The 27,102-nt window shown below is 43.8% G+C and overlaps 1 long non-coding RNA gene across 1 annotated transcript in view; it reads left to right on the top strand.

Moving 5' to 3' along the window:
• Positions 1 to 27,102, top strand: part of LOC125180961 (uncharacterized) — a 42,646-nt gene that overhangs the window by 2,818 nt on the left and 12,726 nt on the right. Inside the window, exon 2 of the long non-coding RNA XR_010825852.1 lies at positions 2,023 to 2,123. This is a non-coding gene — a long non-coding RNA (uncharacterized lncRNA). The remainder of the gene's footprint in view (positions 1 to 2,022; positions 2,124 to 27,102) is intronic.

The raw sequence follows: 27,102 nt of genomic DNA, 5'->3' as shown, positions 1-27,102 counted from the left end.
TCAAGATAAATAACATTCTCTAGACGCAGTTCTCCAAATAAAAAAAATGGACTCCTGATACAATATAATGGTGCATTTAAGCAGAATAGTCAAGCAGAAGCAATGAAAAAGGATGAAAATTAATCCAAATTGTATTCTTTGGTACAGTAATATGTATCTTGGGAGATTGATTGGGAATTAAAGAATTTTGCAGTTAGCAAGTGTAAGAGGATAACTCGGCATAAGATATAATCTGATTTTATTTGACAGGTGTAGTTTATTTTTCTGTTTATAGTTAATCAACTGTAGTTGGTCTGTTTCTGTAGTGCCTTGTTACTGTGAACATGGTAGTTTACTGAAACTTCTGAATCTGCTGTTGAATAATTTAAAAGCAGTGAAATTTTAACAGTCCAGTATTATTGCTGTGCTTTCCTGTTGTTTTTTTTTCCTAAGAGAGAAGTAGTGCCCATTTGTGGGGAGGAGAAGGATGACTGCGTTCACGTGGGTTTTTCAGCCCAGTTAAAGACAGATTTCTACGGTATTTTCATTTGTATCCATTCTCTTAATTCAGCAGTTTTCAATTTTCTGCCATGTAAAGCCGACAACAAATTTTCTAGCAGGAATGGGATGAAACCGGACCAGGTGGGCCCATGCGTGCAGTTGTGCCTCACCTTGGGCTTTCTGCAGACAGGCAGTGCCTTACACGCTCACACAGCACACTGCTGGGACCTGTGCCCAGCTCTGCAACCTCCTGGCGTGCAGGGCAGGGCTGGACACTGTATTTAGCGTGATGCTCAGCTCTGCCTGGCTCACATGGAGCACAGGCAAGGTGTTAGAGCTGCAGGGGAGCCAGGGGACGTGCCTGGCAGGAAAGTCTGCTACGCACACAGGGAAAAAAAAGCGATGCCCTCACAGGGCACTGCGGTCTGTCCCCTCGTGGCGGAACAGGCCAGATCAACCACTGTGATGGCTGGCACCCCACAGAAAAAGTACCTGAAAGACATGGGGAAGCATTTCCCAGCAGAGGCTTCATTCTGCTCACGTGCCTTTGTTAGGTGTGGTTTTCCTCCTCCTGTCACCAGCGTAGCTGGCTTGCCTACAGCCCTTGCCTAGATGCAGCGGAGCCCTGCCGGTTTACGGCCTGACGGAAACGCGCTCAGCCAGCTGCCAGCCCGGCCAGCTGCTGCTGTGCACATCGTGTCCTCCGCTGTGTGCTACTTGTCTGTCACCAGCAGCGTGCTAGTCTACCCTGTTATAATGACTGTACCGCTGTTGTAACTGCTTAGTCTGGCTTAAAGGAGGTTTGTGCTCCAAGGAGGATCGAGCGTTCCTGCTGCCAGGAGTACACCAAGGAATCGGAACACCACATTCTCCTTCCGACATTATTATTGATATTCCTTGTGACTCCAGGCAAACCATTTCCTCTCTCTGTGCCTTGACTTCCCCACTTGTGAAATAGCTACAGTAATGATTGCAATTAATATTTACTCAAGCGTGCAGGTAAATATTTTAAATTGGCTCCTCACTGTTACCGTAATGGTGAGCCTAGGAGCCTGACCTCAGATAGGGATTTGTTGGTCAACTAAAACCCGTTGCTATTCAGTCATGGAGCTAACTGTGAAAGAGCCAAAAGGAAGGACGGCAGATGACTTTTGGTTTCCAGAAGAGGTAGACATTTAATGTTCTTTGGAGCTGTGGGATAAATGTTCAGCGGGAGGTAGGCAAACCGTATTGCTCTCTATGAGACAGCCTCCTAGCCATTCTCTGCTTGTATGCTTTGGAGTTTGGACGTTCTGTTTGTCTGTCAAATTTTTTAAATCAGAGAACTATCTAAGCATGCGTGTGATAATCACACAGTCCTCCTGGACTTAACATTTAAACATTCTTTTAATAGTAAAAAAAAGAATAGCACACAAATATTGTATAGTGCAAAGATTTTGTGTTAATCACTTGATTTATAAAATGTGACATTTCACAATATTATATCCAAATGCCTATATGAATTATGAGTAATAAAAGTTTCGTATCTTCCATCCTTTTCAGAAGACATCAGAGAATCACATATATTGTGGGTGAGTTTGCATCTGTAGTGCTGCGTATCATGAACTTAGAACGCTTCAGCCTTGCATTCAATAAAAGCTGAGGTATGTATTTAAATTCTAATGAGATAACGTGCATCATTATACATTAAACACGTAACCAGTAGCCAAAAATATTTAGCCTTTTCCATTTTAGCTCTTGCATGAAAGTAAGATTTTTTCTGTTTTGATAGAAGTCTAATTGAAAAATATTGATGACCTTGTAATCACAAAATAAGGAAGAACAAATGAATAATTTTATGGCTAATGTTTTTTATCAGTGATTGCATTATTCTTTGACAATTCAGTACTTCATGTCAAATCACTGGTTTGTGACTGTACAGGGCTATTGTACCTACAGTAGATCACACTTTGCAAAAGTGTATTTGTGTGTGTTACAGGAAGGGGGTTCATAGCTGGTTACTGCACAAGTGCTCTGCTTTTTTTCTTTATTGAAAAGGTTACAGAGGGAATGAATTTTTGAAAAAAAAAGTTTTAAAATAATAAGTTATTTCTCTTTTTTGATCTGCTTTGTTCATATGATTGAGTTTGTCAACTATTTATGGAATGGAAGAAAACATATAGTAGCAGCTTGAAAGTTCTCTGGCAGTCATTCATGCTTTGTAAAACAGTGTGCCACTGTGAGATAGAGCATCTCTTGTACAGTGTGTAGTAAAGTACCCTACAGTTCTAGTTATATGTTGTGAACAACTTAAGAAAAGAAACATTCTCCAAGTCATAAAATAGAATCTTTGATTTTATTTGAATTTACAAAAGTCCCCTTTCTTATAATAACACAAAAATGGATTATTTTTTAAATGCTGAACATAGCCTTATTGGTCTGAGCTTCTTTTTGGACTTCTTTACTGACAACGTTGATGTACACTGTAAATTTTAGATTGGTTTGGCTCTGTCAGACTGGTACTAAAGCTAGCTAAAGGTCTTGTTATCCTCAAAAGAGTGTATTTTCATTATTATTATAATTCAGTTAATTACAACTCAATTTACTATTTCAACCATACAAGCTGCATTTTTCTGTGGGTAAAAATGCTTTGTCCACAAGTAATTCTGAAATGGAAGCAAAACAGTAACAGCCTTTCTGGACCCCTCATCTTTGAAAAGCTAACAAAGGAGAAAGAACCCCTGATCTAACTCGTGGCAGTGAAGCGATGAATTGCACTGTTCAGTCATTGCCTTGAAAAAGTTGACAATATCATCCATAATCTGCGATTCTTCCCTGTCTAACACTTCCTGAGTGTTACTCACAGAGCTTGAAAAAATAAACATGTGAAGGAAAAATGCAAAGTGAACACTTATTTCAACATGAAAGTACTTTTGGCAAAAAGAATTTATGTGCACAAACACCTAAAGAGATGGAAAGACTATCGGGAAGTAGATCTGATTAGTCATACCCAGTGGGAGAAGGACTGCAGCTGTGAGGTATTCTGTCCTAAACTTAGAAATAGACAGCTCGATTGTATTTAACTGCTGCTGGCTAACACATTCAGACAGTGCAAACTCTTGCACTCTTCTAAGACAAGGGTGGGTATCAGAACGTACTTAACTGCAAATGCTTTGTAGATCTGCAGCTGTGGTCAGATAGTGTTTAAATGCTGATCCTCACACTCACTCAAAAATAAGGACATGCTTAGAGAATTATTCCTAAGCTGCCATCCTCCACACAGACTTTGGAGGTGAAAGGAGTTGTCTGAATTTCTAGGCTAAGATGCTATCCAAAAAGTTCTTGCACAGCTCCTAGAATGGACTTCCCTTCCCTTCCCTTCCCTTCCCTTCCCTTCCCTTCCCTTCCCTTCCCTTCCCTTCCCTTCCCTTCCCTTCCCTTCCCTTCCCTTCCCTTCCCTTCCCTTCCCTTCCCTTCCCTTCCCTTCCCTTCCCTTCCCTTCCCTTCCCTTCCCCCTTCCCTTCCCTTCCCTTCCCTTCCCTTCCCTTCCCTTCCCCCTTCCCTTCCCTTCCCTTCCCTTCCCTTCCCTTCCCTTCCCTTCCCTTCCCTTCCCTTCCCTTCCCTTCCCTTCCCTTCCCTTCCCTTCCCTTCCCCCTTCCCTTCCCTTCCCTTCCCTTCCCTTCCCTTCCCTTCCCTTCCCTTCCCTTCCCTTCCCTTCCCTTCCCTTCCCTTCCCTTCCCTCCCTTCCCTTCCCCTCCCCCCTCCCCTCCCCTCCCCTCCCCTCCCCTCCCCTCCCCCTCCCCTCCCCTCCCCTCCCCTCCCCTCCCCTCCCCTCCCCTCCCCTCCCCTCCCCTCCCCTCCCCTCCCCTCCCCTCCCCTCCCCTCCCCTCCCCTCCCCTCCCCTCCCCTCCCCTCCCCTCCCCTCCCCTCCCCTCCCCTCCCCTCCCCTCCCCTCCCCTCCCCTCCCCTCCCCTCCCCTCCCCCTCCCCCTCCCCCCCTCCCCTCCCCCTCCCCTCCCCTCCCCTCCCCTCCCCTCCCCTCCCCTCCCCTCCCCTCCCCTCCCCTCCCCCCCTCCCCCTCCCCCTCCCCCTCCCCCTCCCCCTCCCCTTCCCCTTCCCCTTCCCCTTCCCCTTCCTTTTTTTTTTCTTTTTCTGAAAGGATAAATTAGCACTTTTATAGAAGTTAGGAGAAACTTATCTGGGCTTTACTTCCGTCAAAAAACCTCCAAGATGTCAGCTTTGACAAAAGGGCTGCAAGAGTGGGTTCGACTCCGGAGACTGAAGATCTGATTACATGTTTAGCTGTCAGACTGCAGACTTGGTGGACTGTTAGTGAACTCCAGGTGCTCTTCAATGTGGGGCCTGTTAAAACTGAAAGAAAAGCACAGGGAAAAGGCAGAATGTTACACCTGTAGCAGTGCAGGAGCGCTCGTCCTGTGGAGGATTATGGTATATTTTGCTTGTGGACAAGAGGAGCAGGTTGTTCTCAGTGGTCGCTGGAGCACCTAGAAAACAATTCCAGTCAGTGCCAGTTTTGGAGGTTAATGTAGGTTAAGGGTGGAATCACCTTTGTGTAAGGATCCCAGTTCTCCAGGAAACACAAACTCCTTACACTAAACTAATTATTGCCTATTGTGCCAGAGGGATACGTGGCATGTTGTGTGGGATCGGGCAGCGCACAGCCTAGTAGTTGTTTAGAGATTTCTGTGGGGCGCAGACCACGTGTTGAGGTTTGCATACATCCCAACACATACGCACCTTACAATTTATCTTAGAAGAAGGAGGTTCCTGGCCCTGCTGATTGCAAAGATAATCAACAGCCAGTGGCATGTTGTAGTGCTGTCCAAGCTTACAAAATGTTAAAAATTGTTGCCTTTTTGCATAGGTGAAGAATGCAGAAGATATGGTAGAATCTCATTGTATCCCAGCATTTCATTTTAAGTTGAGGTTTAGCCAGGAAGGCTGTAGCCCCTTCTGTCCTTTTGTTATTTGTGTTTTAGAAAATGATCTGAACCTGCAAATGGGTACTTGTGAAAATGCTTTCTCAACAGAAAATTCAGCATTGTACAATGGCGCTGTACCACACACTGAATAAATCATGTGGGGAAATGACTGAGCTGCACCTCTGTACGTCACGCATTAAAATTGTTTCCTTCAGGCTTGAGAGCATGACTGGAAAGAAGAGCAATAGCAAAGCTATCTCTCTCCCTCTAGTGCCTACAAAGCCAGACTTTTCAGTGTGACAGCTCAAAGTAAGACTGAAAGAGATGGAAAAAAATGGTGTCTTTCTGCAGTGTATTTAGGACAAGCAAAAGAACATTCACAGCTAATTTTAAGCAGCCTTCAGAATGCAGTGTAACACCTTATTAACTCACTTGTACTTAATCCATTGCATTCTGGTATTTTTAGAAGCCATCATGCAATTCAGCAGTACTTTCAGACCATATCTTCTTTGTAGTGGATGACACCGCTCTATTTCTCATTTTAATATAGAATTAGCTTTGACAATAAGTGTAGCTCACACACAAAGTTATACTGATTTCACTAAATTAATTTAGAAACGACATTAAAAATGCCCATTTTTCCTTCCCTTCCCCATACCATGGCATTTTTAAGTTGGGCGAATGTATTTTGTTGCAAAGTAGGATGAACTGGTAAAGGCCTACCTTTCCCGCTTGCCCATGTCTAATCCTCTGCAAAGCAATGAGCGTTTTGTCTACTTGAACCTCTTGCAATCTGAAACTGTAGGAGGGTGAAGTCACCTTCACAGATTTAGGGCTCTTTGCCAGAGGGTTAGCTCCCTTGACCGGATTTGTAGTGCAAGCAGCCCTACAAGTACCTGATCACAGCAATTTGAGTGGATGCACTTTGAGTCTTTTGAAGGCGGTGCTTCTTCATTTACTATCATGTAGCTTATTTTTTTTTGATCATATGGAAACTTGGTGCATAGTTGTATCAAGTGTAAACAGTCCTATTTTGTCTGCGCGTAGTTTTATCTTGATCCACTATCTCCCAGCCAGGGGACGTACGTTAGCTTTGGGCTGCCTCTAATGGTCTGAAATGGAAAAGTCCTCTAAGCCATGGTTTCTCATTGTTATGTATTATCTAATCACAGTTCTCCGAAACAGGCCTTTGGAAACATGTTCTCTGCACCAGTATATGAACTGCACTTATCAGACCGTTTGTGTTAAGTGTACTCAGGAGCACAGAGAAACCTGCAGGGGTCTTTTTGATGACTTTTTTTTTTTTTCTGAATCTATAATGCATTTACTTATAGACGTACAAAAAAGGTCCTCTCTCTAATGTCTCCTAGAGCAATAGTCAAAGGTACAGTACATAAAATACCACTATATCAAGATGTAAAAATTGAGAACAAGGTACAGTAATGCCCCACTGAAATTTTTGTGTAGGAAAACATGCAAAACAAAAAAACAATTCCTCTTCCTTTGGTTTGGTAGAATGTAAAGAGAGAACTCACATTTCTAGGGACAGTTTTGTGCACATAGGGAAAGCTGCTGGGAAATCAGTGAACATACGTACTTAAAATATGGTTATTCCGCACCTTTCCTTGCATGGATCCCTTCATTCCACAGGAAGAATGTCCTCTTCCAGTTCAGCTTATCTGTTTCCAAAGGGTGAAAGAAAAGAGACCACATGATGATCTAATGCAGAGTATCTGCTGCAGAATAGCTGATCAGACCCATTTCTCTGCGCAAAGAAATTCTAGTTTAACTGCAGTTAGTGCAATCAGAAAGGAGCAACAGATCTCTGTGCATGAGGCATGTATCAGTCTAAAATGTGACAAGAGCACAAAACTTCCCCCAGAAGTACTGTCTCAGCCCTCGTCTGGAGTTGTCCCTTCGTTTTACCCTAAAGTTTGTCTGTTAAAGAGATTCACAATTTATATTTGTATTATATTGCTAATTTCTTCATAATATTTCAGTATATGAGGAATTCATTCCTACAACATCACTGTGCTAGTAATTGTATACCCAGCTCTTGGAAAGAGAGGCAAAAGGGCAAGTGAATGAATATGCAAATGCTTATCAATTGTAAGTATTTTACATGGCTGCTCGAGTATGGGAGAACTTAGATTCTTCACATGCTCTTGACTGTATCTAATTTTGATGGCCAAATGAGCTGATGTGAATACTGCTACTGTACAGCCACACAGACACAGGTAGTGGAAGCGTGTGTGTACACAGTACATAGCAGCAGGAAGTGCTGAGCTTGACTGGGGCCATTATTCTCTCCTATAATAACAGTCATAAATCACAATTTCAGAAAGTGCAGGGGAAGTAGCAAAGAGCAATGCAGATGGGGGCTGTTGTGTCCCCTCTCCCCCTGTGAAGAAGGAAAGCCTGTCTTCTATCCCAGAACAATTTCATTCAGTAGTCTGTCTTTGGTCCCTCCCTTCAGGGCACCATTTCATTTTCAAATACAGAGCTTACAAACTATCTTGAAGCAACTGACTGCCCAAAGCAGAGCACCCTCCACTTGGTCTTTCTTCCGTCTGACTCCAGTCTCATTGTGTCAGAAGGCTTTTAAAATGAGGCTGAAGACATGTGATCCATAACTTGTCAAGGCTGATGGGAATGAGAGCTAACTAGGATACTAATTAGGCCACTGAAGAACTCTGGTTTAAGGAGTCTTACAAAAAGGTGCTTTGTATTGAACCTATTGTTAGGGCAAGCACTTACCTCTTCAATATCTGTAGTTCAGAATGTGTGTCTGCATGCATTCTGAGTGTAAAAAGTTACCATGAAAATAGGAAATAAATATATTTCTGCTTAACCCATGAAGCAGGCACACATCCTCTGGATGTGTGCTTCCATCAGAGCTTGAGCATGAGGGACTGTGGCAGAGCACATAATTTCTCCCTGTCATATGAGAAGCAGAAATGACAAAAGCATTTCCAGTACGTTGCTAGGAGAATGCTGTGAGATGACACATGTACATTCAGAAATTACTCTTCTGAACAGAGAGAGTTTAGTTTCTGGGATTGCTGGTTCTGTGTTTGTGTCCATTGATAAAAGGAAGGAAGATATCCGCATGTTAGGGAAAGGAGGAAGATGGATTCAGCAGGGCCAAACTAATAATCAAAGGTGAAGGGAGTAGGGAGAAGTCCTCTTTGTTTTGAAAGAACAATGGTCAGTGTGCTCAATACCCAAAAGGTCTTGCTTTTTATATCTTTGTGTAATCTTTATTTCACGGATTTACAGAGTATAAGATTATCTCCTCTGAACTTCTATACTAACCCTATTGCTGAGCCTCACATGTTCAAGTACCTTGTCTTTGACACGATGTGTCTTGAAGAAAGTGTCCTGTCTTGGTCTGAAGATACCAAAAGATGGAACAGCCAAGATTTTACCTACAGTTTTGTTTCAGAGAGGAATCACTTTCACATTTAGAGTACCGTGCTGCTTTTAGCTCCACTTTTGCAGTCCTCCAAAACAGGGTAGGTCGTATTTGATAATGCTTTTCAGTGCTTCACATATTTGGCCTAACATCCGTAGAGGCAGATTATCCTAGAGGTCTAGAGGTGCTGTGCTTGAAGGGGGACTCTATAGCGCTCTCATGCTCCAAATTCTAGTAGAACATGACAGAGAAGTATAGAAGGGAAAGAAAGGAAAAAAAAAATCATTACTGCATAGCCAGAACAGTGAGAAACAGTTCCTCTGTTTCTAGGCATCTAGATTATACTCCCATTAGCAGAGACAAACTGAGCTGTTCTGGCCACTTTTTATTGCGAAAAGGGTCAGTCCTCCTTGCTCTTCACGGTCCCTCCTACGTGATCCTGAATTACCCTTGGGCTGATGTTCATATTCACTGAGCTGATTCCTCTTATTAACCCAGCAGAAAACTGTCCCCTTTTAAATTCTCTGGATTTATTTTCTGCCAGTTCAGTGAAGGGTTAGGTGGGTGTAAAACATGCTACAAGGAAGTGTTGGTGAGGAACACGGGTGCAATTAGGAGAAGGAAGAGGGAAAAAGACAGGAAAAAGCAAGATGAAAGAACAGGGTTGCTTCTTTCTCTGATAAAAAGCCTTAAGATCAGCCAAATTTACTTTGTTTAATCGCATCGTTAGGAAGCTAATTTGATAGAATCATAGAATGGTTTGGGTTGGAAGGGACTTTGAAGATCAGCTAGTTCCAACCCCCCTGCCATGGGCAGGGACACCTCCCACCAGACCAGGTTGCCCAAAGCCCCATCCAGCCTGGCCTTGAGCACTTCCAGGGATGGGGCACCCACAGCTTCTCTGGGCAGCCTGTGCCAGGGCCTCACCACCCTCTGAGTAAAGAGTTTATTCCTTATATCTCATCTAAATCTATCTTTTTTTAGTTTAAACACATTACTCCTTGTCCTTTAAGGGATGGTTAAAAAGGAAGTAGCCCAATTTGGATAGATAGGTTAGGCAATGTAAATATGCCTGTTCTTTACTGCAAGGATCACTGTGAATTAAAGATTTAAAATACAGTTAATGTCTGCATGCCCAGAAAACCAAGCTAACGGTCTCTAGTTTAGATCTCTAAAAGGCAGTCCATAAAGGCCCCAACTACAATCAGAAAGACCATGTACGTCCAGACAGTAGAACAACTACAGAAGCACCAGGTAAATCAGCTATGTGAGGTTTTATCTCAGGCAAGAAGGTTTGTGAAGCTCATGTTACTTGGCATTTGCTTAGGCTCTGTCTGAGGAGAAAATCAGGAGCAATCTTCCATGATACAGCTTGCTTCCACCAGCGGAGTTTCCCCTGCCACTCCCTGCATGCCACCAACTCACTCCCTAACTTTGTTTTTCTCTTGCTCTTTCCACTTCTGCCATTATTTGTAAAAACTACTATTGAAAGTGACCTACATAAATAAATAAATTGAATGAATAAATTATGAGGGAGAGAATGAATGTGTGAGTGTGTGTAGGTGGATGACACAGAGAACCAGGCTGGTGGGAGCAGCAGGAGCTTTCAGCTCATTTGCTGTCAGCAGCAAAGCCCCAGGAAGGGTAAGGACATTAAGTACCTGATCATGCAAGGTGCTGAGTGCCTTCATCTTCTGTCAGTTTTGGTGGTAATTGAAAGCATTTCCATACCTTGTCAGTAGAGGCTTCAAGGAAGGAAGAAGAGGGCAGCAGCCTAAACCTGTGGTTTTCAGTCTTTTTTTAGTTTGCAGTTCCCTAAGGATTTCCCCCCTGTAAGGTATCTCAACTGAGTGACATAGGTTCACTTTTTATAGAAAAAACCTTTCATGGAGCCTTTTAAAATAACCAATGGGCCGTCAGTGGCCTGTGCAACTGAATCGTTGGCCTTCAGATAAAGCAGCTAAGCAACTCCAGAGAAACTTCTCTCTTGCAAGAGCAAGGCTGGAAGTGTCATTTCAGAGTTGATATCGGTTGTGCCCTCTCAGAGACGATCTCTCCGTGGAAGACACCAGCCATTATGTTCATCAAATAGCCGAGCCACTGGCCCCTTGCCACACCACCTAACCCTGGGACATTTTCGGTGCATGATCACGAGGTGAGCGCTGCAGTGCAGAGGGATGCAGTGCACCCTGCCGATGTGCCACAACTTGCCCCACAGCTGAAATGTGCCGATTTTCTGTGCTGTAGAGCCACACATGCCAGCAGGTGTGCCCTTCAGGCCAGGGCATGTACACCTGGAATTCAACTGTTTGCAGAAAGACAATTGTGTTATTAAATGGATAAATATAGGAAAAAAAGCGTTTTACTTGTCAGCAGTAAGCATTTAGTAACACTGACACTGCAGCGATCCTCTGTTTTTTTTTCTGAAGTAGTTCAAGCCTTTGTATGATATTTCCACAGTATAAGGTTATATTATTGTACCTGGTAGGCTGAGCAGCATTTTAAAGAATGCTTGAAGATGTGTGTGTACATCTATATATTTTGTATGAGTACAATTTCCTCTCACCTTTTCTAAGCATGTGGCTCTCTGACACTCTTCACAGGAGTCTAGGTATCCCTCACAATTGGTAAATAATAGGGCTAGAGCTAACAAAATAGTCTTGATTTTCCCTTCAAAACAAGTGTAGCCTGTTTCTGATCCCTTCTAAAATGTCCAGCTGTTGGCCTGACTTGAACTGCACTCTTTACGTCTGTGCCTTGGAGCTGTCGTGGGAGACCCAAATGATACACTGTGCAACCAGCCCTTAGGTAGATTACCCACTCCCCTAGAAAGCATTGGAAAGGAAAATACGATTTTTCAATTTCTCAAAGCATTCAGGGCGGCAGCAGAGAAGATAATAGGACATAAAGGATGAAGCATCGTTTGTTGCAGGCTGTGCTTTTGAGAAGATGTGATGTTCTGAATCCATTTTCACTTTAGACTTGGCAATTCTATATGCAGGAGCAGAGAATAATAAAGCATGGGATTCATAAATACTCTGGTCAAGTCAAAATCCCTCAGATAGTAAGAAAGGGGCATGGTCTGCCTATCAGTCACAGGTAGCACAGTCTCTACAGATTGCTCTACAGTGATTGTTCTTAATCAGCACTTTATTCATCTGCGTGGCGCTGTTAACATACCAAGCAGGCCTGGCTGTTATTGACAGCCAGTCCAGTGACCAAGCCTAGGACTTGTTGCAGATGTGTGTGTAAGCTCAAGGTTACCTGTATTAACACAGGAAGAAGGAGAGAATTAAAAGGGAATTTGGGCAGTCACACCAGGGCCTTGTTAACGTGAATCTACGAGACCCCAGAATGTCTTGGAAATCTCACTGCCGAGTGAAAAGCCACCAGCTTTCTGTATCCTTTCTTGTCTTGGACATTTTCTGTCGTTTTTCACAGCATAATGTCTTGAAACAATGGAAGAGGAAGCAAGTCTTGGCCATAGGGTAAAGTGGGCAGCAGTAAAAATGCTGCTCTCTTAGAGATCATGCATGTTATCTTCTATTTGAACTCTTTTTCAGGTGGCCAACAAAAGAAATAATAAAATATCTACATGACACAGAACCCCACATCCCATTTTCAGAGAGGATTGAGCCATACAAGTACTTAAGGCCTCACTGAGAGTCAGTGGGCCAGATCTTGCAGAATATTTAGGTCAAAGACCAAGCACATGCTTAGCAGTATTTCTAGAAGGATTTAATTACTTAAGGATCACAATGATTTAAGAGTAGTTGCCTAACTATGTAAGCACTTTTATAAATCTACCAAGTATGCACTTGTATGTGTAGATATCTAAACATATATACATATATTTGTATGACATTTAAAAACTCTGAAAAGAAGGCTTACTACCCAGCTCCAGTCCTTTTGGACTGTACAGCTGTGCTAACGTGGCACTGCCTCTCAGCAGGGGCTGGCACAACACGGAGCTAACTCAGACACATGACTTCTCAACCAGGACTGCACTTGTACGCTTTTGAAAATACTGCCTTATCTACCTAGAACAAAACAAGTGGAGTGAGCAACCCACTCTATCAGTGCCCTCTGCTCCTTCGGGTAAGGATTATCATCACTTCATTGCACTTAATACAGCCTCGATGGGAAACAAATGAGGTAACTGCTCAGCACTTTTGTCCAAGTATATCATTGCCAGCTTCCTGTGTTTCTCAATTCTTGAATCTAAACAAAATTAAAACAAAACCGAGGCAATTAAAAGGTGCAGAGATAACATTTACTTGCAGGCCTTTTTGAATTTAAATAATTCAAACTGCCTTAGCTACCTTGCCTGATAATCAGAACAGCAATACAGAATAGTACGTGCTTCCTTTCACCTGCATTCTTTCCATCAGTGCTGCAATCCAGTACCCAGAGTACCATCCTGAATACAGATTTTCTTTTTCCTGCTATGCTTATTTCCTTTAAGGCATTTTTTCCCTTTTTTTGTGTGTGTGTGTGCATGGATTGAAAGACTTACCAACACCAGCTAAGATTCACTTAATATGCCTAACATAAGCCAAACAGTATCCTGTCCTGTCACTCCACTCCATAGTCTTTTCTTTGAAGAAATTGTTTATAGCTGCAATTATTTGCATTATCTGCATAAATATGTAGAAAATGCAGTAGTCTGGTAGTCAGGCATTGCTGTAATCTATTTCAAATTTTAACTCGATAAGCCAGTTCTTCAGCTGCCCAGTTGGATTTTTGTTTTGTTTCTCCCTTTGTCTCTCCTGAGGTAATATCCCTGGGAAGCAGCAGCACAGCACCACCTCGGGCTGGATGCTGCACTCCCTGTGCATGCAGATCATGCAGAGGAGTCAAGGGAAATCTGCACCTACTAGGCCTGCAGAGTCAGTCCCAGGTGCCAAATGTTGAGATCAGTACCATACAGCAAGTCTCTGAATTTTCATTTTTCATTCATTAAAGGACGGTCAGAATAAAAGAAACTCCATTCTCACCCTCCTGAGGTCTGTCACACTCATCCATGTCTGCGCTCACACTGGTGCCTTTAAAGTAAGTACCCTGGGATGTAACAGCACAGTAAGCAGAGAACCATACCACGTTTACCTGGATTGTGGGGTATATTTTTATGGATCCTGCAGCAGAAGGATCCCTCCTATTTTCTTTAGGTTTTAGTATCTTGCAAAAATATGTCTTCTCCTTCCTCTGTTCAATAAAATTCCTTGATATTAAGCAAAATGTTTCCCTTATTAATCCCCATGGGTACAGTCCCAGTTTGCTGCAGATTTGCTGCTGGGTGTCCTGGTCCCCAGATCACCAAAAACACTTATTCTGAACATGCTTATCTACCTGTAGGAGTACGGTCCTAGGCTGCCATAACCTTCCTGTGGGCAAGACTCAGTGCAGTAACCAGCCGTCATCTGTTCATTCTGAGGTTACAGGACACTCTCAAGTGCTGGTGGAGAGAGTGCAGGCAAAACTGTCAAAGGTGCCTGGTGAATGCAAAGTAGTCACGTGGATATCACCTCTTGGATGCATAAACTAATAATAGCAAAGGAAAAAATGCCTTTACTCACTGGAGAGACTGTGGCATGGCATGGCCAACTCACCCACAGTCCTGAAATCAAATGAAGAAAAGGAAGGACTTGCATTTCTTTCCTCTTCTTGCTGTTTACAAACCCTCTTTAACACATTCCAGTGTTATATTCCATATCTGATAGAAGCGTGAAAGCATGGAAAGCCTAGCTTTGTACAACTTCCATGCTAACACAGGACCTCATCTGGGACATCCTGGGTTTAATGCCCACGATATTGGCACATCAGAGTGTGTGACAATGGAGTACATCCTGCCTGCAGCAAGATGTTAAAAGAACTTCAACTCATTCTTAGTATTTTTATCATTCAACAAATCTACACTTTTAAAATCGTAGTACTTGCCTAAGAGTAGCACTGGTTTTAGATTTTTTTAAATATATATTTTTTTTCTCTGTGTCTTTGGCTAGCATTTCCCAATTTGCAAACAAACTTTATTTCATTCTGGTGGGTTATGCCTAAATGTAATGAGCACCACCTGGGATTATGGGGCCACTATCAATGTATACACGCATGCACTTTATTCATGGAAAGAGTGGTGTCAGCTGCTAGGGACAGTCCTTTCTCTGCTATTGAACAAATGGCTAGAGACAGTCCCCTCGCTCTAAGTCTCTTAGGAGTACTCCTTGAACTCTTGAACTTAAAGAAAAGCATTCACCTTCTCTGGCCAAAGTGGTCTCTGGTCTTCAAGAGAGTGTGTAGAAATTCATGCAGATCAAAAGCAATGGACAAATGTCATTCTTGCAGTTTGCATGCAGATATGTGTTGCTGTAAAAAGAGTGTTTTCGTGGTTTTGGAAATCTGTGCCAGGAATGTAAGAACAGGCAAATGCTTGAGCTGCAGACTGCTAGAGACAAGAAAATCAGGAATACGCTTGTCCTCTTTTTATAAACTTTTCTAGGCATCCGATTTTGACCATTATTGGTGAAAGGGGTGCTGGGCAAAATAGTGTATAGGTCTAGGAGGAGGACAGCCAATGTCTGCTGCAAAGCTGAGGAAGTGTGGGATAGAGGAGTGGACAGTAAGGTGGGTTGGGAACTGGCTGACTGGCCGAGCTCAGAGGGTGATGATCGGTGGCGCAGAGTCCGGCTGGAGACCTGTGACTAGCGGTGTTCCCCAGGGGTCGGTGCTGGGTCCGGTCTTGTTCAACATCTTCATCGACGACCTTGATGAGGGAGTAGTGTCTGCCCTCAGCAAGTACGCCGATGACACAAAGCTGGGAGGAGTGGCTGACACGCCAGAAGGCTGTGCTGCCATTCAGCGAGACCTGGACCGGCTGGAGAGGTGGGCAGGAAGAAACCAAATGAGGTTTAATAAGAGCAAGTGTAGAGTCCTGCACCTGGGAAGGAACAACCGGACCTATCAGTACAGGCTGGGGGGCGACCTGCTGGAGAGGAGCTCTGAGGAGAAGGACCTGGGGGTCCTGGTGGACGACAGGTTGGCCATGAGCCAGCGGTGTGCCCTGGTGGCCAAGAAGGCCAGTGGCGTGCATTAAAAGGAGCGTGGCCAGCAGGTCAAGGGAGGTGATCCTCCCCCTCTACTCTGCCCTGGTCAGGCCTCATCTGGAGTACTGTGTCCAGTTCTGGGCTCCCCGGTACAAAAAAGACAGGGATGTCCTGGAAAGAGTCCGGCGGAGGGCCACAAAGATGATACAGGGCCTGGAGCATCTTCCCTACGAAGAAAGGCTGAGAGACCTGGGTCTGTTCAGCCTGGAGAAAAGACTGAGAGGGGATCTCATCAATGTGTATAAATACCTGAGGTGTGGGAGACAGAGGGATTTGGCCAACCTCTTTTCTGTGGTTTGTGGGGACAGGACAAGGGGCAATGGCCACAAGATGGAGCACGGGAAGTTCCGCACCAACATGCGCAAGAACTTCTTCACGGTGAGGGTGACGGAGCACTGGAACAGGCTGCCCAGGGAGGTTGTGGAGGCTCCTTCTCTGGAGATATTCAAGGCCCGTCTGGACACCTACCTGGGCAACCTGCTCTAAGGAGCCTGCTTTGGCAGGGGGGTTGGACCCGATGATCTTTCGAGGTCCCTTCCAACCCCTACAATTCTGTAATTCTGTGATTCTAACTCAGTGAGATATTTGTTATTGGATATGCAGTGGTTAATGACTGAAGAAACAATGTGATCATGAAGCAATTCATTCGTGTATTTTTGCATCTCCATTGGCTTTCAGCTGAGATGGTAGGTCTCCAACCCAAATCAGGCCAACAGCTGAGAAATGTTTTTTCAGCACAAGCATTTTCTGTTCCTTTTCCAAGTTGTTTGACCCCACTGAATAGCTTCCATAATCTATTTCACAGTTAAGAAGTAAGTATAAGCCACATACCGTGGATTATGTGCTCTGCTGTGGTTAAAGGGCAGCAGGTGGAAATGAAAGTTGGTTTAGCTACAAGTTAGGGGAAGGTGCTTGTTGTATAACAAACAGAGGCGACTAATGCAATGTCCCCTTGCTTCTCCAGTCACTGCATGAACCACCTCACTTTCAATAGAGCACTCACTCCAAGGAAAGCTCCATTCAGTTTCTTAGTTCTTGGATGAGTTTTCAATTAAAAGATATTGCAGGATAAGGACATTACTTAGTGTGAAGAGTTGTACAAGCTGATACTGAGTTTTAGCATGCGGCTACAGTACAATTCTGTTAGAACCGTGTTTCAAATATGCTCAGTATGATAAACATACATCTTGACTCACTCTCGCTCACCACAGATTTTCCTCTTTTCCAGGCTCATGTGGTGCTCTCTCTTGCTCTGCCTTGTTACTTTTAGCTGTTTGCATAAGAAATGAAGAATGGTGAGATAGAGGAAATAACTTTTTTTTTTTTTTCCCCTCAGGATTCAGACTCATTTTAAAAGGCCAAGGAATGTGAATTAATAAAATAATACTCTTCATGGTATCAGTTGTAAAGACATCCCAATTAGGCTTGGGAGAGCTTTTTTTTTTTTTTTTTTTTGCCCCCCCCCTAACATTTGGGCTATACTGACCTCTTCCTGTATCATTTAGAAGGGGAGAGTAAGTGCTGTTCTGGAAAATTTCAACTTGTCAGAAGTGATGCTGCATTGGTACAGGATGGGATTTTCATTGTATTGCCTGTCTTTTCCGTGACTCTCCTCCTGCTCCCAGCCCCATCTATTTCCATATTACAGTCTTGTTACCAGGGGCTGGAATACCACGGGAAGAAAATCATCCTAGTATGGATTTATTTCAAGGCACATTTCTCGCATGCTCATTTTGTCCTGATCTTCTGTTAACCATCATAAGATAAAATCGGGCAATTTGACATTTTTATTGTGTTTTCCACACAACAGGCTGGGTCAACCTGTGTAGGATTCCTATATGTAACTTACCCAGCTAATTCATGTGGAGAATACCAAATCCATTGTCTTCACTTGGATTGTAGTTTGAATTAGCTACCTCAGTGTACGAGCAAACCTTTGTTTCAAAATGAAGACATGCTTTTTCCTCATCTGAGGTAGTTTGTCTTCCTGCACAGATGTAATGTAACGGAACATGTATATTTTTTCTGTTGTTTCATTTTCTTATTTCCAATTCCATACTTGAAAGGCAGGAGAATAGAAAAGAAATGTCCTGGAAAGTCTGATCACAGCTGATACCATACCTGCCACATGGATAAGGAAGAAAGCAGCGAGCCTTTTAATATAAGGTGTTTAGTTCCTATTCAAAGGATCATGCTTGATATTTTAAAACAAAATCCACCTATTTTTGTTTGCATCATGCAAGACCGCACACATCCTGGAAAAATCAATTGAAGGGTTTCTGTGTTACAAAACATAGGCACTTTTAAATTATTGCTCTTAGCTTAAGGCTACACTTCTCTGTGACTAGTTAACCTAAATCTGTTAAAACTCGTTTACAGCTCAGAATTCAGCAGCATTAGCAGTTCTGATTGCACTAAATTGTTATTGGAAATGCTAGTGCTGAGTCCGACTTCAATATAACTAAAGCAACTAGCGTGTAGCTCTTACTAGTGGTTATTTAGCCTGAATACAAATTAATGAGGATGTAATGTCTTGTCTTTATTTAAAAAAATATATATATATCATTTGCTTATTTGGAGGGGCCAGAAAGTAACTCGTGGGGAATGAAGTATAAAAATCACTTTTGCCATTGAACAAAACCATTCACAGTTTTACCAGAGGGGGTTTGAACAAGCCCATCAAAATGTCTGCACACAGACTGGCCCTGCAGCACAGGAGCAGCAGCATGCACTGCCACAAGGGAGATGTGTCGAGGTATTTATACCATGCTCATTGCTATGGTAACAGAAAGCCTTATGAAATGTAGACATTACATACAGAAGTGCTTGTGCTTTTCTGCCTCTCTCACACTCACTCTTTCCTTCCCCCCACCACCACTGGGGCTTTTATGGATGCTTTTACAGTGAGGAGGCCTGGGGTCAGAGCGTGACTTGCACTGATCCCCAAAACCTTGGGATTCCTGACCAGACCCTCTCTGGACCGTGCCCTTCGGCGCTGCATCCTCTGGTCCCTCAGCCGTCCACCACTGACCAGCTCTCCTCAGGCCACTTGAGTGCGGCTGGGGATTTTGTTGTCCCTCAGCAATATCTGTAGGGCATAGACGTGGGGAAAGACCACCCAGACTTAACTGGTAGCAGGTCTCCTGCCTCCCCAGGGAAGAAGGACACAGCAGGCGTGGGGCGGGAAGCACCGACCTCAGGCTGCGGTGACAGAATGCCTGCCAGATGTATCGAGCGACGGCAGAGGCTTGAGTAAAAAGAGTCATGTCCTCACTCCTGTCCTCTGAGGAAACACTGCTGTAGCACCATGCTGCTCTCTGTGCCTTAAGACGGCGTAGGGGGATGTGTGCGTGTGTCCAGCCCATGCAGCAGAGCATGGTATTTAAACTGTGGACCATGGTGAATGTCTTGCTTCTTCATACAAAACATTTTCTTGTTAAGCAGATGCATCCCAGGATCATTCAAGATAGGAACTCTTCTGTCTTCATATCAGACACTGACTGTGTGAATTTAAAAAAGGTAATAATCATGCTTTTGGACCTCCAGACCTCACAGGCATGTCACGAGACTTTTTTCATTAATGTCACTGTAAAGTACCTGGGAGGTAATTGAATGAAGCCAATATCAATAAAAGTATCCTAATTCTCTTTGCAAGGAAATTAGTCTATTTCTGCTTCTGCCTATAAACAAGGCTCACCCTAAGAGCTGGGTAATTGTTAAGCTTTGGATCTCTTAACCCCTGTCTATACAATTTGCAAAGGTGGGTTTAAAGTGATGCTTCAAGTTAATATGCTGATACTAACTAATTTTCTAAAGAAAAGGGCTGACTGCAGGTCTACAGAAGGAAATATGTAGAAACACTGTGCTTAGTTTTATGGCAGTCTGTTGCACTAGCCAAGAAAAATTCAGGACCAGCTTTCGGGCATTTTGGAGCACTTAGAGTCAGGAATGCTGTGGAAGCAAAGTACGTGTTACCTCTTGCTTCACAGGGACTTCTCCACGATACAAAATAATTGCTGTGATAGATTTAAAAGAAATACACCCCACTGTCCTTGACTTTGGAGAGTTTGTGAATGACAGGGAAATTAAGGCAGGAGATTCTGAAATGGAGAACTGAGATGACTAAAGCCAATGGAAAGGTGCTTTACGGTTACAGTATACTGTTGTTTTTATGAGTTTCTTAGTCTTTTAGTCTAAAAATGGTTGTATTGTTAATGTAGCACTTCTTTTGCCATAGCTACACACTTAAGTAGGCATAATGCAACACCAGAAATTGCTTCCCAGAGATCCAGTATTTTGTACACAGTATGATTTCTAATTGCTTGAATAATACTGCACTATGGAATAACTTCTTACTCAGTGAGAGTTGTTTCTCAGTGCCTCAGATATAATAACCTCTTGGGAAGTCATGGAGCTGCAAACTATAATGATCTATATAGAGCGTTTTTGCTCAGTCTGTACTCTTAAAATGCTCAGCATTCAGAAAAAAAATGAATCAGGAGAAGCTGGTAAAGTAAGTTGCAGCAACTGAATGAGATGGCTCTTCAGAATTATATATAGAACCCTTTTTAGACGCCCACAGTCCCTATATTAACAACAGTGATTCAGAAAAACAGCCAGCAGATTCCTGAGCTGAACCGTTGTGCGTAATTTTTGCAGTCCACATTTGAAATGACAAACTGTTTACAAGAATGAAGTGAGCATTGCAAGACACTTTTTCAATAAAGCCTGTTTGCAGTGTAGTTTCTTTATGTGGATAAGAGCTCTCTTCATGTTGCTATTTTTAATATACCAGTTTGTTACATGCATTCATGCACTTATAAAAACAATTTTTCTTCTCCAAAAAATATGAAATAATTCACCCATATATTTACACATTAATATTCAAAACAAACAAAGTGAGCCTGAAAACAGGAGCAAAGCTTCTTGCAAGAAGCTATTGTGCGTAAGCCTACCAGCAAGTCAAGTACTTGCCATCCAGACACAGAAATCACCTTTTATGTTTTGAAAGATGTGTCCCACACTCACTGAGCAGGACTTCAGGGGCCGAGTGCAGCCCAAGCTCTGTTCATCACTCTTCCGACTCTCCTTACAGGTGAGGGGCCACTTGAAACGTTTTCGTTTGTCAGTCAAACCACAGTAGGCAAATGTTAGATGAACTCCCTAGAGGGACAAAGCCGTTTGCAGTTTTCACGTCAGTTGAGTTGAAATAAAGAGGAGGTCTCTGTAAAGGGGAGGTCTCTCTCTGGTACCATCTACTCCCCAAGCATGGAGCTACCAGGGATGGGGAAATGCCTGAAGACCTCCATGCCAAGGACCCAGCTGGCATCAGGACCTGGTATGGGGCAGAGGCAACGTTTAGGACACAATCCGAAATAGAAACTCTAGCATTATTTAGAAAGCTGCAATTTTTCTGTATGAAGACGTTCTTGCTTCTCACCAAGCAGTGAGACAGATCAGAGTCAGGAGTCTCCTGCTGTAATAAACAACAAACCCTAATGGACAGGCGCTCCATCGGGGCAGACTCACAGACGCAGTCTTTGGTGCCAGGAGTGAGACTACAACTGTTCTTTGCACAAGGAACTGAAGGGATTTTGTGTCCTTTCCGTTTCCTTCTTCCTCATTCATGGTAGTGCAAGAGGCTGCTGGTTCAGTACGAGCAACATGAGGGTGGCTGTGCACGTCACGTAGCCACTTCAGTGGGCTGGAAGCTAAGGCAGTCCCAAATGCAAGCAAATACATTTTAAATTGTGCCCTGAAATGGTGTTATTGCACTGTATAGAGATGAAATGAGGACTATTGCTTGATAAAGCTCTCACTGCTATTGACCTACCTGTGCAGGAGGGTGACCGCAGACTGCAAAGATCCCAGAGGAGTGATTGCTCAATAACTGCTGCCGCCACCCCGCTGGCCCAGGCCGTGAAGCTGTTGTGCAAGAGCAGCCGGCCCGAGCCCTAGCTGCCCAGTGTGGGGTGAAAATTCCCCAGAGGGCCGGCTCCTCGCTCAAACAGAGCTTGAAAGCCACGAAAGAGAGGAACTACCTAACACACAAAACCTCCTTCTCCACCAGAGAAAAGGTTCTGGCATGAGGGTAAGAAAGACAGTAACTTTCCAAAGGAGGATCTGCGTATTCACACAGCATGGCAGATGACCTTCTTCAACGCCCTTGTCCAGGTGAATATTTTGGTTTTGCTCTGAATTATATTCCAGACTCATGGAGCAACACCGATGGTGGCTGTGCATATCGTACGGGCATGTAAACAGACTGCAAGTTGAGTAACAAAAAAAAAAAAAAAAAAAGACACCCTAAGGACTCTTTTAGGCAATCGGGGCTACCTGGTTGGGCTGAAGAACTGTAGCTATTTATTCCTTTCCTCGCTCCTCTGCTCTAGCAGCAGTGGAACAGTTTTCCAAAATACCAGTCAATGTTTCATCCACTGCTATCTTTCTCTGGTGTGGGCTTTTCTAGGTGGAAACTAGCAGTAACCCCAGTACTTCACAGCAACAATAAGCCTTTGTTTCTCTTCTAATGCCAGCGAGAGAGGTCTGTCATGGAGGATGAAAGTAACTAGTCAAGAATAAGGTACATATTCACCATCACTTTATTTGCTGTTTCAGACCAGAAATCAGTGCTGTGCCATCTTGTGAGCTAATACGGAGATTTCATGGGCAATTTCTGTGCCTCCATAGAGGTTAAGGAAAGCCAGAATTCGTACAGAAGGAAATTAGAGCATATTTTGAGCACAGCCCCTGGTTTATGATTTCTCCAGTGCTGTTCAAAAGGTACTGGCGCTCCCAGAAAGGGCCTGCAGCCCTCCATTCCCCTTCAGGGCCCTTCTGGCCCTGTGTTAGCAGCACAACGCTTCCTCCTTGGTCCCCTTCTGGCCTGTGCTGGGGCAAACCTGCCTGCAGGGCTGGTGTTAGACACAGGCAGCGCTTGGCCTCTCTGCAGGAATTGCCACCAGCTGGACAGCAGCAGGGACGGTTTGACCCGGTATGTGGAGGTGACTCGGCTGGGATCTGGGGTGAGCACCCCTGTGTGAATAGTGCAGGGTGGTTTTGGAAGGCACTGGGATAAATCCCCCCGGTGATGAAGGCGGGAGTTGGCCAGTTTTATCCTATTGCTGTCAGCTGGGGAACGAAGCAACAGCCTTCAGAACAAGCTGTGTTCGAAGAGAAAGTGATTCCCTTCGTAAGTCTTTCGCTTTTTCTCCGAGATTGTGTTGGCCTGCCACAAGTCAGCTTATGACAGAGGCTTCCACATGACAAGAAAATGCCTTTCTCTGAAACTCCACGTAACCCAGAACCAGGCAAATAAACAGCACTTCTACGCCAGGCAGGAGGTCCTAGTAAGCAAGGTTTTCCTCGTTCAGTGCGCATCGGAGGCATCCTGCATCTGTGTTGATTTGTGGGAAGGGCTGCCTTTAAAACGATGCTCCGACTGCAGCGGCTGACTAGTGTGGGGCATTGTGTGGGGTTGTGTAATCGCAATGAAAGGCCTTATTGTAATGTGCGCTGCTTATGGCATAGAAAATTGTTGTGAGATTTTCAGGCTAAAGTCTCCTGTTAGCACTATCCCGGCACTGTGCTAGTTGCGCATAGATTTTGCTCTGTGCCATTAAGGAGCTGTCAGAGGACAACCCAAATGAAATATGAGTACTTTGGAGAGGAAAAATGAAAAGAAAAACAGTGTATGTATTCCAAAGTGGAGGTATACAGATCTCACCACGTTTTATCTAGCCTTTCCACAACACAGGGTCACATCTACTGAGCATAGCATTTTTATTTCTTTTACTATACATTCTTACCCAGCATTTCTGTATTTAATGGTAAGTGCATGAAGAATACTAATGCATAAATAAATTAGGACAAAACCCCAAAGTTGATAAAGCCTGATGTAGACAGTCTGGAGCATTACAGAAGAAACCAGGGAAACAAACGTAAAAGATCAAGACCCGAGTCGGACTAAAAATGGTTTAAACCTATGTCTGGACTACCAAAATATCTGCAGTTACATTAGATCACATTTCAGATATTTGGAAGCAATACAAAGTTTCCTCTGTTAGCAAAGTACTCCCTTAACTGTCCACTACAGAGTTTCTTTCATTTCCCCTCTGAAACATCTGGTAGTAGATGCTGCAGAAACCCGCAGTCAGCAAGATATGCAAGCAGGGACCTAACTTTAGTTCATGAGTCACTGCAGCGGCTCCAGTGGGACAGTTCAGGTGGTTAAAGTTAAGCATGCACTTAAGTACTTTGCTGAAATGGAGCCAGAGAGAGGTTACTGGCTAGGTGGAGAACTGGTCTGCTGCCTAACAGCGTGTCCTTAGCTGTTTATAAAATGGATTCTTTCAAAACATCATTAGAGGACGCACCTCTGCCACAAGAGCAGTGATTTCTAAACACTTTCAGTAAGTGGACCACTGTCAGCCCTCGCAGCCGCCCCGTTAGGATCACGCTGCTAACTGAAGACACTGTAATAGGGTTCGGTGGAGCAGGGAGCAATGGCTTACAAGGGGCTTGCTTGTTTGCTTTCCCTCCAGCTTTAGTGCTACAAACCCAGACGCAAGTAACAGGTTTGCAGGTTACGTGGGCTTTGTGCTTTGCAGTAGGCATATCTGAGCAGAGCAGCACTCACACAGAATACCAAACTTGTATTATTGTGCCTACACAGGAGCTGCATGATGCTTCCAAATAACACTTTCAATAAAATCAGGTAATTATTTGTAACTGAGTCATTTCAAAACTCGTTAAGAGTATCTGTATCACCAGTAATTCCCTTTTTCTGAATAAAAAAAAAAAGAAAAGAAATCAAACTTTTGCCAAATACAAAGCAATTTTCCTAATCCCTATTATCTATATAGTATTTCTCCTTCCACATTTTTTCCCCAAACTGCCAAAATCATAAGACTGAAAGCTATAAGGCCAGCAGCTTTGCTAGAAAATGTCAGGCAGCCAAACATTTTTCAGAACAACGGAGTCTATTTTATCTTGGGCAGCATTGTTTAAAATTGAGTTTCTAAAGTCCCCAGGTTTTCATTTCCAAGCCAAGGCTAACGGAGAAATTTCACTTCCAAAGGTAAGACATAGAGCAACCGAAAACAGGGATTTAGGAAGGAACTGCCGTCTCAGCAATCATTTTGAACATTAGTATCTTTTGACGTTTTAATACTGGTGGCAGTGATTCACCTGGAAGAGAGACTTAACTGGGATTTGTTTATATGTCTTTCACACACTGAGCGTCAATCACCACTCTTTCATGTTTCCGCTTTTCCTCCACAGGAAAAGCTCTCAGGGTTTCTGCCTTCCATTGAATCATCATGCGGCACAGGTTTTATTATTTACTCCCCATTCAGCATTAGGCAAGCTTTTCTCTCCTCCAGCAGCTTTATTCTGTGCCGCCTGAGCAGTGCTTGAGCTGCAGGCGTGCTCCCAGGCTCTAGGTACTGAGTTTATGGTGAAAGACGGGGCCTCCATTTCCACCTGCACTGCTCGGAGGCCAAGGTCATGCACACGACGGCAGAAGGTAGCACAACTGGTTGAGAAAATGTCTGTGAGTATGAGGAAACAGCATTATTGGAGACTACAGAAGAAAGCTTTGGGTTGTTGTCTGCAAGAGAATTTAGCTCAAGGGACTTTTTCTCATGCAGCGTATGGAAATGTTGCTTTGGCCAGATCCTAGGGATGGATAAAGAAGGCATTGCCACACACCGATGCTCTCCTGCTGGTAAGCAAATATCACGGCCTTTATTTGAATACACAGGCATAATAAATCTTTGGCAGATGACTCACAAACGCTACCAGGAGTTCCCTTGAAATTAGGAACATTCAAGTATTTCTCCACTTCAGGAATTTTTCAGTGCAATGTCTGTTCTGGCCAAGGAGCCTTCTCCAGTCCAGCCACACCGTGAACTGCCCACCTTCCTCTGAACCTGCTGCTTGCAAAACCTGGGTGGCAGCCTGTGCTCCCGGGCTGGGGAGGCGCCGGCTTCACCGCAAGGCTGGCAGGAGGAAGACAATGCACACCGTGGGAGAGGAGCAGCACTGAAATAACAAAATGGAAATGACCTACCGTGGCACAGAAGCAGAGCGGTGGAGTCAAGAGGCAAGGCCGTTCTCTCCGCTGGATCATCACCTGCACCATTTAAATACAGACAGACAGTCATGTAGTCCTTGCAGGCACGTTTCCTGTTTATTTCAGCTGGAGGAAGTTAGGTAGCAGAGAATACAAAAGGGTCAGGCAAAGGACCTGCCTCAAATGATGGCTTGTGCAGCTGTCCCCAGAGCAAGGCGAGGCTGCACAAAGAAGGCTGCAGAGGACAGGGAGCTTAGGCCAGCAGAAATTCTTCTTCCTGCTCCCTTTCCCCTACTGTCTGTTTTCCCTCCACATATCTTTCCCCTGACTTTTGTGTCCTGCTTCCAATCCTGTGACTTCAAAAAAGTTTTTGTAGCTCTTTACCTACCTGGTCACTGTTTCCTGCACAACCGAGTAAAGCGCACAGCCTGAGCAGGAGCGCTGAGCATCTTGCTGCACAGCCGCAGGTTGTCTGGAATGAGCTTTTACAGCCCTGATTTCCCCTCTTCTCCCCACCCTGCCCCATCCACACGCTTCAGTTCAACACAGACCAAACTGTCCACAACACGGTCCCACATGCTGCTGATGAGAGCTGTCAGAGAGCTTTTCTTCTAGTGGTTGTATATCTGTGGTCCAACAGGCATATATACTTCATGAAACTTCTTCTATAAAAGCACGTGCCTTTACAATATCCAAAGTAGTTATTTAACAATAGCCTAAATTTTCTCCCATGAAATGTATGCCCAAACTTAGGCATCTATCGCATTTACCCAGACAGGCTCATAGCAATCTGCTGAATTGCTGGTCTCTAGAGACACGGGTTATCACTCCAAACACTTGAAAATGCTTCTACAGGGCAAAGGCTTGTATCCAGACCAATTACTTATCTAATGCAAAATTTTCTGAGGATCACTTCTTCCATTTAGAGAAGAGTCAAAGAAAAAAAAAAAAGAAACCTCTCAAAAAAATTAATTTTCAATTGCTCTGTACTAAAGGAATGCAAGAGTACTTGTCATATTAATGTGCTCTGTAATTCTGTCTGGAATGGGAAAGGAATATAAACAAATTATTTCGTACAGTGTAGTTCTGTCTCTGACAGAGAGGAAGTGAAACT

This window comes from Anser cygnoides, chromosome 1 (assembly GCF_040182565.1).
Source record: "Anser cygnoides isolate HZ-2024a breed goose chromosome 1, Taihu_goose_T2T_genome, whole genome shotgun sequence".
Classification (NCBI taxonomy): Eukaryota; Metazoa; Chordata; class Aves; order Anseriformes; family Anatidae; genus Anser; species Anser cygnoides.
Note: the sequence above shows the minus strand (reverse complement) of the source record. Positions and strands in the feature narration are given on the sequence as shown.